At 29.0% G+C, this 11,804-nt stretch overlaps 1 long non-coding RNA gene across 1 annotated transcript; it reads right to left on the bottom strand.

Moving 5' to 3' along the window:
* Window positions 1-5,778: 5,778 nt before the first annotated feature.
* On the bottom strand, window positions 5,779-7,537 carry LOC141045070 (uncharacterized). Its single transcript, XR_012216992.2, has 2 exons — window positions 6,623-7,537; window positions 5,779-6,465 (listed from the first exon to the last, which is right to left on the bottom strand). It is a non-coding gene; the product is annotated as an uncharacterized LOC141045070 (long non-coding RNA).
* Between the last annotated feature and the right edge of the window lie 4,267 nt (window positions 7,538-11,804).

The raw sequence follows: 11,804 nt of genomic DNA, 5'->3' as shown, positions 1-11,804 counted from the left end.
CATAATGGTCAAAGAGTTGGAATGCCTCAACTGTCAAATTTAATTGCAATAAAGGTTTTAAATTCTCAAATGACTTTGTCTACTTCAAACATAGAAGGTGCATCTACTCAAGACAATGATCTGACAATAATAACAATAAAAGAACCAAGGATCAGCCTTCCAAAAAAGTTTGATGGCACCTGCTCAAAATTTCATGACTTTGTAAACCAAGTATGATTAATCACCTTGATTCAATCTCAATGATATCCCACTAAAGCATGTCATGTTGGTTTGGTTGAAATCTTGCTCTCGAATCAAGCTTTATCTTGGTTCACCCCATTATTTGAAAAGAATTTTTTTATATTGTGTAATTTTGAAGTATTTTTGGTAGCATTTGCAGAAGCATTTGGTGAATATGATAAGATTCATCTTTCAACAACTAAAATTTGAAGCCTTTGACAAAGAACGTGCTTTGCATCAATGTATGCCTTAAATTTCTGACAATTAGCATGTGATATAAATTAGAGAGAAGACACATTGATGAACTAATTTTATTGAAGATTAAGAGATGATATCAACATCTTATTGTTGTATATGCCACATTGTCTAACACTCAATGAAGCCATTAGTCAAGCTGTGAAGTGTAATAACCATTTATTTCAATGACGACAAGATAAACATTCTTCAATTATGCCACATCTATATACCAATTATTCTGCAACTTCTTCACCACCCAATTTAAATAAATAATTGGAAATAAAAGATATGCAAATTGATGTAGTTTGCTTCAAACGTCTTTTCAAGCAAGAAAAAAAATATAGAAGGAAACTTGGCCTATGCTTATATTACAAAAAACTTAGCTATAAGGTTAATAATTGTTTAGAGAAATGCCAATGTACATATCCAATAAAAAGTGTGGCTACATCATTGAAAGCGTTGCAAGAAAATAAGGGTGTCCAGCCCCGTCCGGCTAGATTCTTCACTATCACAAACCAAAAAAGGTCTTGTAATCTTTGCCAATCTTTCTTATTATTTTACTATATCTATACAATTAAGAGTTATAAAATTAGATTATCATACATTACTTGAGTCCGGAGCCTCTGCATCTTTTATTGATGAAGAATTTTCTAGATCACACAAAATTTGTACGATCAAAAAATCCAAAGCCGTACATGTAGAAGTAATAGATGGATGACCTTTATTCTTTGGAGACATCACTCATGAAAAAATTCTATTAGAAATAATCTTTGACAACTATAGAAATTAAGTAGTATTCAATGTCATTAGATCACTATCAAGTCCAATCATTTTAGGACTCTCAAGGCTTAAAAAATACAATCTATAGATACATTGGATATCACAAAAGTTAAAATTTTCTTTAGTAGATCATAGAATCTTTAGATCTATGAAAAAGCTTCTAACACCTGACAAGCAAAAACTTAAACAACATTTATTTATTAGAGCTAGAACATTTGTGAGGGTAGCCAAACAAGGTACTATATTTTCTGTCTACACAAATCCACAATCAAAACTTATAGTTGCTACAACAATAATTCCAGAGGCGTATAAGGATTTTACAAATTTATTTGAAAAGAAAAATATAGATTTCTTGCCAAAGCATTGCCCTTACAATTGTGCAATTGACCTTCAAGAAGGTGCTCAACCACTGTTTGGATCTATCTACAATTTATCCCTGAATGAGCTTGTCACTTTAAAAGAATACATTGAAAAAAATCTATCTAAGAATTTTATTTGACATTCCAAGTTACTATTTGGTGCTCCAATATTATTTGTAAAGAAGAAAGATAGATCCTTACGAATATGTGTGAATTATCGTGATCTTAATAAAATCACAGTAAAAAATTGATATCCATTGCCATTGATATCTGGACTTTTTGATAAACTTAGCAAATCTAAGATCTTTATAAAGATTGATGTATGAGGTGCATATAACTTGGTATGCATTAAGGAAGGAGATGAATGGAAGACAACGTTTTGTACCAAGTATGGATATTTTGAATACAATGTCATGTCTTTTGGACTTACCAATGCTCTAGCCATATTGCAATACTTAATGAATGACATATTTTACAAGTATCTCAATGACTTTGTTGTGATCTATTTAGATGATATTTTGATCTTTTCTAAGAATCCAAAAGATCACAAAAAACATGTCCATCTTGTACTGAAAAAACTACAAAGATCTAGGCTATATATAAAACTAGAGAAGTATGTATTTCATGTATTTTAAATTGAATTTATTGGATATATTATTTTTAACAAAGGCCTTTTTATGGATCCAACGAAGGTACAAGCAATCATTGATTGAACAAAGCCAAAAATTGTACGTGATGTCCAATGCTTTCTTGGATTTGTAAACTTCTACAAGATTTTTATTAAGAATTATTTCAAGATTATTGTTCCACTTATATGGTTGACATACAAGTAAAAATTAGACTAGGGCCTCAAAATAAAAGAATCTTTTCAAAGCTTAAAAGATACTTTTGTAATAGCTCCAATTTTGATACATTCAGATTTCAACAAGTCCTATTTTATAGAGATCAACGCCTAAGACTTTGCATTGAGAGCAATTTTTTCTTAATGTGGAAAAGATGGCAAACTTCATCTAATTGTATTCTATTCCAAAAAATTCTCAATGACAAAAATTAACTACAAAATCCACAATAAAGAGATACTTATTACTGTAGATTCTTTCCAAGAATGGTGCCACTTTTTTGAAGACACCTCTCATTAGGTGACTGTATATATAAATCACAAGAATCTTAAATACTTTGTGTGAGCCTGAGTATTGAACGGTTGCCAAGCACGTTGGAGTTTATCTTTATCATGATTTGATTTTTGCATCACATATCGACTTAAGAGCCAACAAGGATTATCAGAAGTATTATCAAGACGTTTCTACCTTGAATCAAAAGAAGGTGAGGCAACATATGATCAACAATGGATAACCTTGTTAAAATGTGAGTAATTTCATCTTTGAATAATCAATGTATCAATCAATGCCTGTGGATTTATCATTTCTTCATCAGGTTCGTAAAGCCTCAAATACGGATCCTCTTATTTTTTGTATCAAGCATCTTGCCAACAATCTTCTTGAAGAGTCTTCTAAATTCAAGTATGAAGACAACTTCTTGTTCTTTGAAGAATGATTGTTCATTCTTTAAGGACCAACTTGTCTACACATTCTTCAAATATGCCATGATTTTCATACAGCTGAACATTTTGGATTCAACAAGACCTTGGAAGTTTTGACTAGAAACTTTTGGTGGCCTAAAATGTGGAAGGATGTTAAAAAATTCATACTATCATGTGATACTTGTTCAAGGTCAAAGAATCCTTGATATCGGCCATATGAACTTCTTCAATCCCTTTCTATTCCAAAACAACCATGGTCATCTATTTCTATGGATTTCATTACAAATCTTCCATCATCAAACTCATTTGATAGTATCTTCCTAATTGTTGATGAATTGACCAAGATTGCACATTTTATATCTTGTAAGAAGTCAATTATTGGTGAAGAGATGGAAAGTATCTTTATTGACAATGTAGATCGTTACCACATGTTGTCAAATGATATTGTGTTGGATCGTAGGCCATTATTTGTATCAAGGTTTTGAAAGGTACTTTTTAAGATTCTTAAGATTGACATCAACCTTTTTTCTACCTTCTATCTTCAAATTGATGGCCAAATAGAGTGGCTTAACCAAATTCTTGAGCAATATTTGAGGTGCACCATCAATTATCAACAAGACAATTGGACTTCTTACTTATCATTGGTGGAGTTTGCATATAACAATACAATTCATGCATCTATGTAATAAACACCATTCTATTCAAACTACAACCATCATCTAAAGTTGGATATGATAGAGCCTTCAAAGTTGATAAATTTAGTAATAGAAGAGCTTGCTATGAAGATGGCCGAACTTCAAGCAACCATAAAGACTCACCTAGAAAGGACTCAACAATGTTATAAGCTAGTGGCAGATGAATTGAGGAAGGAACATCTTCCATTCGAAGTTAGTGATAAAGTATGGCTTCTTCGGTGCAATATAAAAACTAACAGGCCATGTGACAAGTTAGACAACCGAAGGTTGAGACCATTTGTGATTCAAAAATAAATTAATTATGTAACTTATCGCTTGGAATGACCTTCATTTATGAAGATTCATCGAGACTTTCATGTTTTACTTTTGAAAAGGTATAAAGAATTGCACATACTAGGTCAAAGACAACAACCACCTCCTATAGTTGAAATCAATGATCATGTTGAATTTGAAGTAGAAGAAATATTAGATTCAAGGATAAGATATGGAAGGCTTGAATATTTGGTCCATTGGCACGGATATGATATCAATGATTGCAAGTGGGAATTAGTTGGCAACCTTATAAATACACGAATGAAGATTCAAAGGTTCCATCAACAACATCCATCCAGACCAAAAGTAGCAAAATAAAGAATAGTAGCTTAGTAAGATGGCTTCAATATAAAGATTTTTAGTTCTTGGCCTCATAAAGAAAGAGAAGATGCAACCTCTGAAGTGGCAGTTATTGTCAAATATTTAGAATAGTATAAGTCAATAGTTTGTATTCATGACCATAGCTTATTTAAATTCTTTTGATCTTATCTATTTTACATGAAATTGATAGTTAAGAGATAGATGCCTTGTCGGTCATACCATCTCAACCAAGTAGCTTATGCAGACGACTTCAAGATGAAGAGCTTCTTGAATCACAAAGATGTCAAATAATACCTAGTAATAGATCACTAGGAATTATGTTTGAGGTAGAACCTACCTATGAAGGACATCCAGAAGGAGTGTTTGTAGGACAATTCCATAATAAAGATACCAAAGTTCATGCTTGGTCACAAGTAGAAAGCTTGAGGTACTATCAATGGCTACAAGGGCCTATGAATCATTTACCTTGTAAAAAAAAACTAGAATATATAGTAGATACCATGTGACAGATCTTCAACTTCTTGAGCATATACTAGCTTGCTGCAATATTACTTTTTGAAGACCTCGAAGCTAGAAGAGGAGGTAATGTCATGGACATACAATTAAAGAAGGTTCTAAAAGATTCTAAAAAGTTCTAAAAGATTCTAGTAGATTCTAAGAAGGCTCTTGAAGGTTCTAAGTAGTTCTAGAAGGTTTTAAAAGGTTCTAGTAGATTCTAAGAAAGTTCTAGAAGGTCATAGGAGATTCTAGAAGGTTCGAGGAGACTTTAGATGATTTAGGAAGTTGCTGAAGAAGGATCTTAGGCTTGCTTTGTTCCCAAGCTTCATAGAAACTTCTTAAGAAGCTTTCTAAGACCTAGTATATGTAGGAGTTGAGGTTGAGGAGATCCTCAGTTTTAACAACTTACTTCTTGTGGTCTAGTCAAGACTTTCTTGTCTTGTATCTAATTATTGTTCTAATGTCAAGCTAATTTAACTTCTTAGTCTTGAATCCTTGTCTTGTATATGGGCTCTAACAACAATAAGTTGAGTAACAAAAATATATCTTATTATATAGAAATTATATCAAGATATAAAAACCTTTTGTTAATGTATCTTGTCGATATAATATAATTATGTGGAACCTAAAAAATGACTTTTTGTTAGAACAAAATAAGATTTTAAAATCTTCATATATAAAAACTGAAACAAAAGATCTTGTAGAAGGATAAAAAGAAGAAGCTAAAAGTCATATTCTTTATCATGCATACTTGTATAAATATTTATAAGTCATACTCATTATTTATATATGTATATTTCCAAATATTACTCATTAAGTAATGAATATGACTTATTTGTATATTTACTTCTGTTATACATAATTATGATTGTGTGTTTCAGAATAATTTCAAACCATGTTTCTTTACTGAAATAATGTGCTACATCTAAAAATGGTTTTTTTTTTTTTTTTTTTTTTTTAATATTATTATTGAGGTCATGAAAGTAAGACTTTAGTATTGTCCAAATGTCATTAGAATTGGGACATATCATGTTTTTTAATTCTTTGCAAAGCTTGCACCAATATAAAAATTCTTATGAATAAATAATTAATAAGAAGGTGAATATATAAATAAGAAGTGTGCATACTCCTCAAAACCAACAATACACCACCACCTCGACTTCGACATGCACAGTTTCGATGCTTGTGCTTATGCTCGAAGGAGAGAGATTTTGTTCTAACATTGAGATTGCTTGCCCTAATTGGTGCTTGTATGTTTATTTTGTGCAAGAAGTTGTCTGCATTCGGCATGGAATTCGAGATCCTCCGTCCCTTCTTACAAAGGCCACCTGTTTGCGTCTGGTCGCAGCGCTTCATCATCTCCATTGCTGGTGAATCAATCAACATGCTGCCAATTCTCCCTGATACTAGATAAACAGGCATGCTTATCTCAAACAGGCATGATTCATAAATGCTTCATGCTTTGAGATCAAAGCATTGCTGCTCTTTATCAAAGTCATGATGCCTGCCAACAATAGTCGTGCGAAGTCAGTAGGAAAATACTATTACTACGACTACTATTACTGATAAGATTAACATTAACAATAGTAAAGAAATGAAGATGGTGGTTATTGAGTCATGGCTCAGCAGTATATGGGTTTGATTTTCCATGCTCTGCCTACCAAGCTGTAGATAATTTTGTACGCACACACAACGCTGGATAAGAGAACCGCCTCAAAAATCTACATATGATCAGACGGTCGTTCAATTTTCCTGCCAATCGCTTCACTAGCATTTGACGCGTGGACCCCAAATCCAGTTACGGCCATTGCCGTTTAGTCCCGCCGGATTGACTCTAGCGAGTGATCAAATTTCATTGCAAAGTAGCCTCGTCTACGTTGAAGTGGCCCACTATAACAACTTTTGTGGCGCAAGTTCATATTTTGTGTGTTAAGTTTTCTACCAAGCTGGGATAGAGGTAAGTAGTGGCAGCCAACAACAATTTTTGAGCATCACAGAGCAGGAGACGTGAAGAAGTCTCGTAGATTACAGGCTGCATACTTTGCACGCAAGGAGCATGGGATTCACCCCGAGATGCAACACCTGGGATCAGTTAGGTTTATCGTAACAAAGCATTTGTTAATTACAAGCAAAGCAAAGACTCCAAGAAGGCATGTATCGTCTGCAATCGATGCGAATTCCTCCGATCATTATAACGCCTCGGATGCGGATATGAATTTGGGGTCGGGTATCGGAGTAGGCACGCACCAATTTGGGTTGGAAAAAGATACAATCGTTGGAGAACACCAATATGATAAAATCAAGAGCGTTATTATAAATAAATATTTGGAATACTCAAATGCGCATTTCGCAAAGAATGTCTCTTGGATCCATATTCGGGGCAGTAGCTCTGAGTAGTTTGAACAAACCAGGAATGTCTCTCGCTGAAACAAAGATCGGTGGAATTGACAAAAGAAGTTTTTAAAATGGAGCCTGTGATCTCAAGGGTCTCATCCAAGTTTCCGATCCTGTATGCGCAGCATTTCATCCAATGTGAGGCTGGTGCGGAAAAGTGATGCTTGGGGCCTGCTCCGGGCCTCAGTTCAAACTAAACAACACAGCAATAAGGTAGGTTATTAGCCCACTTGGCATTTTTGCAATTATCAAAAAAAGCAGGAGTACATGTGATATTATCGAACCTTGAGTATTCTTGATATTTCAAGAAAGTTCAGGGGCACGTGTGATATTTTCCCTTAAAAATTTGGTTGTATTAGAAGAGTTGAATTTCTCAATAGGTAGGAAATTGAAGAAGTTGTTGAGAGGATTTGAAAAATTGACTTATTTAAAAAACTTAAGTTCATATTGGAATATGAGAATTTGGAAGAATTTCTAAGTAGATTAAAGAATTTGGTTATATTGAAAGAATTGGGTTTTTTGAAGTCTAGAAAATCAAATAAGTTTATATATGGATTTAGAAACTTGGTCTATTTAAAGATGCTACACATGTGGAAATATGATGCTATAGAAGAATTTCTAAGTAAAATTAGAGAATTTGGTTGTATTAGAAGAATTAGATTTTTTTATGTATAAAAAATTGAAGAATTTCTTAGAAGGGTTGACATGTTCTAAAAAGTTATTTGTATAGGAATTTGAGACTTTGAAAGAGCTTCTAAGTTAATTAAAAAAATTAATTGCATAAAAAGATTTATTTAAAAAAAAATTAAAAAAATAAAGAAGTTTTAAAAAGAGGTTTAGAAACTTGGCGTGTTTAAAAATGCTACACGTATGAGAATGTGAGGCTTTGGGAAAAGTTCCAAGGAGATTAGAGAATTTAGTTGCATTAAAAAAATTGATATTTTTAAAGTATAGGAAATTGAAGAAGTTATCAAATAGATTTTGAAACTAGACATGTTAGAAGATATTATTCACATGGAAATGTAAGGCTTTAGAAGAGTTTCTATGTAGATTAGAGAATTTGGTTGCAATGAAAGAATTGAATTTTATATAATATAAAAATATTATTTAAAAAAAATATATCTATTATATTAATATGTTTGAAGAAGTTAAACATGTGAGAATAGAAGGCTTTAAATATTATTTAGTTGGATTGAAGAATAAAGTTAGATTAAAATAATTGTGATTTTACAATAGCAAAAAAATAAAGAAGATGGATAAAATATTTGAAATTTTAACATGCATAAAAAAACTAAATATGTGAAAATATGAGATTTTGAAGGAATTTTAGACAAAATAAAGAAAAAAATTGTATAAGAAGAATTGGGTTTTTTAAAGTGTAGAAATTTGAAGAATTTTCTAAAAAGATTTAGAATCTTGACATGTTTAAAGAAGCTAAATATTTAAAAATGTGAGAATTTGGAAGAGCTTTTAAGTAGATTACCAAATTTAGTTAAGTTCAAAGAATAATTCTTCTATAAGCAAAAAATATTGAAGAAGTTACTAGAAGGGTTTGGAAATTTGACATGTTTGAAGAAAATAATAAAGTTTAGTAGTTGGAGATTTATAATTACATCAATATGGTCAATTTTTTGAAATCTTTATATTTCAAATAAAAGTTGATACAATTCTTTATTTTTAAGATATAGAATTATCATAGTATAAATCTACAAGTATACTCTATAAGTACTTAATTTAAATAATATTGCTAAATTGATTTGAGCTTTAAAGTTTTAACTTTCAACCTATTATATATAAGTGTTTTTATTTTAGAGTTGCAAAATCCAAACATGTATTTAAGATTAGCTATAAGTATATGGACATGTGAATACAAAGTATTTAATAAATTTAATTTTTAAGGTGAATATATAAATAAGAAGATTTTTGTAAGTTTTGATTTGATATACCTTTTTATTTTTAGATTCTACAAATCTAATGATATGCTTAGAATGTTCTTTGATCTTTTTAAATTTTAGATACATGGAATTTAATTATCTCTCTCTCTCTCTCTCTCTCTCTCTCTCTCTCTATATATATATATATATATATATACATATATTTTATCTTTCTTGATTTTTTTTAAAAATGTATTATTTCTATCTTTTTGATACTTATGATTCTAGTAGTATATTATAGTTCTTTAGCAAGTCTTTGGTTTAGAAGATGTAGATCTTTCAAAATTTCAACTAAAATTTATAATTTATAATTTAAGATTTGAGGATTATAAGGACTTTTTTTAAAGGTTTTTGACATTTAAAAAATAATGATTTAAAGTCGCCTACCTATCTATTTATTATTCTTATATACTTTTTTTTACATTGTCATTTTTTAAAAAATTATTTTTATCTTTAGACGTATTTATACTATGAAAAAAATGTAACTAATTTCAAATAGAATCTTTTTCACTAGCTATATTATAACTATTTTATAATAATATATGTTTATATTATATATAAAACATTTAATTTTAGAATTTATTCCTTAAGATTTAGGATTATATGGATGATTTACATCTATTAAAATCCTAATTTATTTTAGTTTTGATATAGTCTTACTAATTTTGAGATTTTAAGATTTTAATGGTTTTTAGAGTAAGATTTGATTTCAATTATATTTTTATTTTTAGGAATCTACAAATTTAGTTGTAGATTAAGAATGCTCTATAAGTTTTTCGAGTTGTAGATATAAAAGCTTTCATCAAATACTTTCTTATTATTTTTATTAATTTTAAAAAAATTTATCTAATTAGAATTTTAAATTGACATATCTTTCTATTTTTGATGATTTTGATTTTAATAGTATGTTTGAATTTTTTTGCAAGTCTATAATTAAAAAAATATAAGACTTTAAAAGTTGAAAAATGACTTTTTTAATACTATATGTAAAAATAAAAAATAAAATTGGAACTTAGAATTTTTGATATATGATTTTTAAGATTTAGAATAGAAAATTTTTAGAATTTTGGATATAGGATTTTTAAGATTTAGAATTAAAACAAATTCTACAATATTTTAATTTTTATTTTAGTTTTGGTTTTTTTATAAAAAGATAATCTACTTTCTTTTTTTTCTTTTTTTTCTTTTTTTTCTATTTTTAATATTTACAAATTTCTTAGTAAAGTAAGAATAATCAATTTCTAAAATTTTTGCAATACATATAATTTGATTTTGAATTTAAAATATAGCATTTAGAATTACATAGATGTCTTAAATTTTTTGACATCCTTATTTTTTAAATTTTACTTGACCTACCTTCTTATTTTGAAATCTAAGATTTCAATGGTGTAAGTAACTTGCTTTATAATTTTCTAGTTTGCAAAATAAAATTACTTTGATTTAGACTTTAGGATTTTGATTTTTTGCATATAAGATCTTTTATAAGTTTTAAATTTATATTTGTAGAAATTTTAGGATTTTTAAATCCAAATATGTATTTGAATTGCTTTAAAAGTGTATGGATTTGTAGATATTAAGGATTCGACTGGTTTTATTTTTGAGTTTTTATTAGAAATGATTAGATTTTTTAATTTTTAATTTTTTCTTTGCTCTTATTTTTAGAATTTAAAAATATAAAAGTAGACTTGAATGCTGTTTAATTTTTTAAAGTTTTAAATACAAGCTCTCTAATTTAATACTTAATTTTATTGGTTTTTTTATTTTTTTTTATTTTTTTTCTTTGTCTTTTTATAAATTAAGATTGACATGTTTCCTTACATTTGATGCTATTGATTCTAATGGCATATTTAAAATCTTCAAAAATTCTGTAGTTAAGAAAATATGCAGCTTTTATAATTAAAAAAGAATCCTTTTTAGACTATGTAAAAAAATAAAAATAAAATAAGCTTTGCATTTAGACTTGCTCACATTATGAAAATAAAATAGATAGTTTATATAAAAATATATATGTATTTTGATTATAAAATATTATTTTTAGAATAAATTAAATTTATGTTCCAAATATATATAACTTAAAATTATGAAAGCTAGGTTCTAATTCTATGAAATGGATGATACATGGTCACACCAATTTGCACCATCTCTCTAATTAAGTAGCAAGTTCCTCCTACACAATCTTTAAACATTCCATCTTACTTCTTATATCCACTACCATTGGTTTTCTTTAATATTAATTCTTCCATATTTTAATTTACCACTCTATTGTAAAGAAACCAATGTGTATTGTAAAGAAAGTAAAAAGTGAAGTGACAATTACTTAGATCATCTTACTTATAGCTATCATAGAAAAGTTGTCTTTCTATCAAAGATTATTGATATATTTGAGCAATTTTCTAATTCCTTGCTTTTTGAATTTAACACTCTAAAAACTTGCCACACCTTGTCGCTTATTAAGCAAAAATTAATGAACTTTTTATATAAATAAAATGTACATATTAATCTCTCTTATGAATTT

Source organism: Physcomitrium patens, chromosome 2 (assembly GCF_059467195.1).
Source record: "Physcomitrium patens ecotype Gransden chromosome 2, ASM5946719v1, whole genome shotgun sequence".
In the NCBI taxonomy this organism is placed as follows: Eukaryota; Viridiplantae; Streptophyta; class Bryopsida; order Funariales; family Funariaceae; genus Physcomitrium; species Physcomitrium patens.
This window is presented reverse-complemented; position numbering and strand designations above follow the sequence as displayed.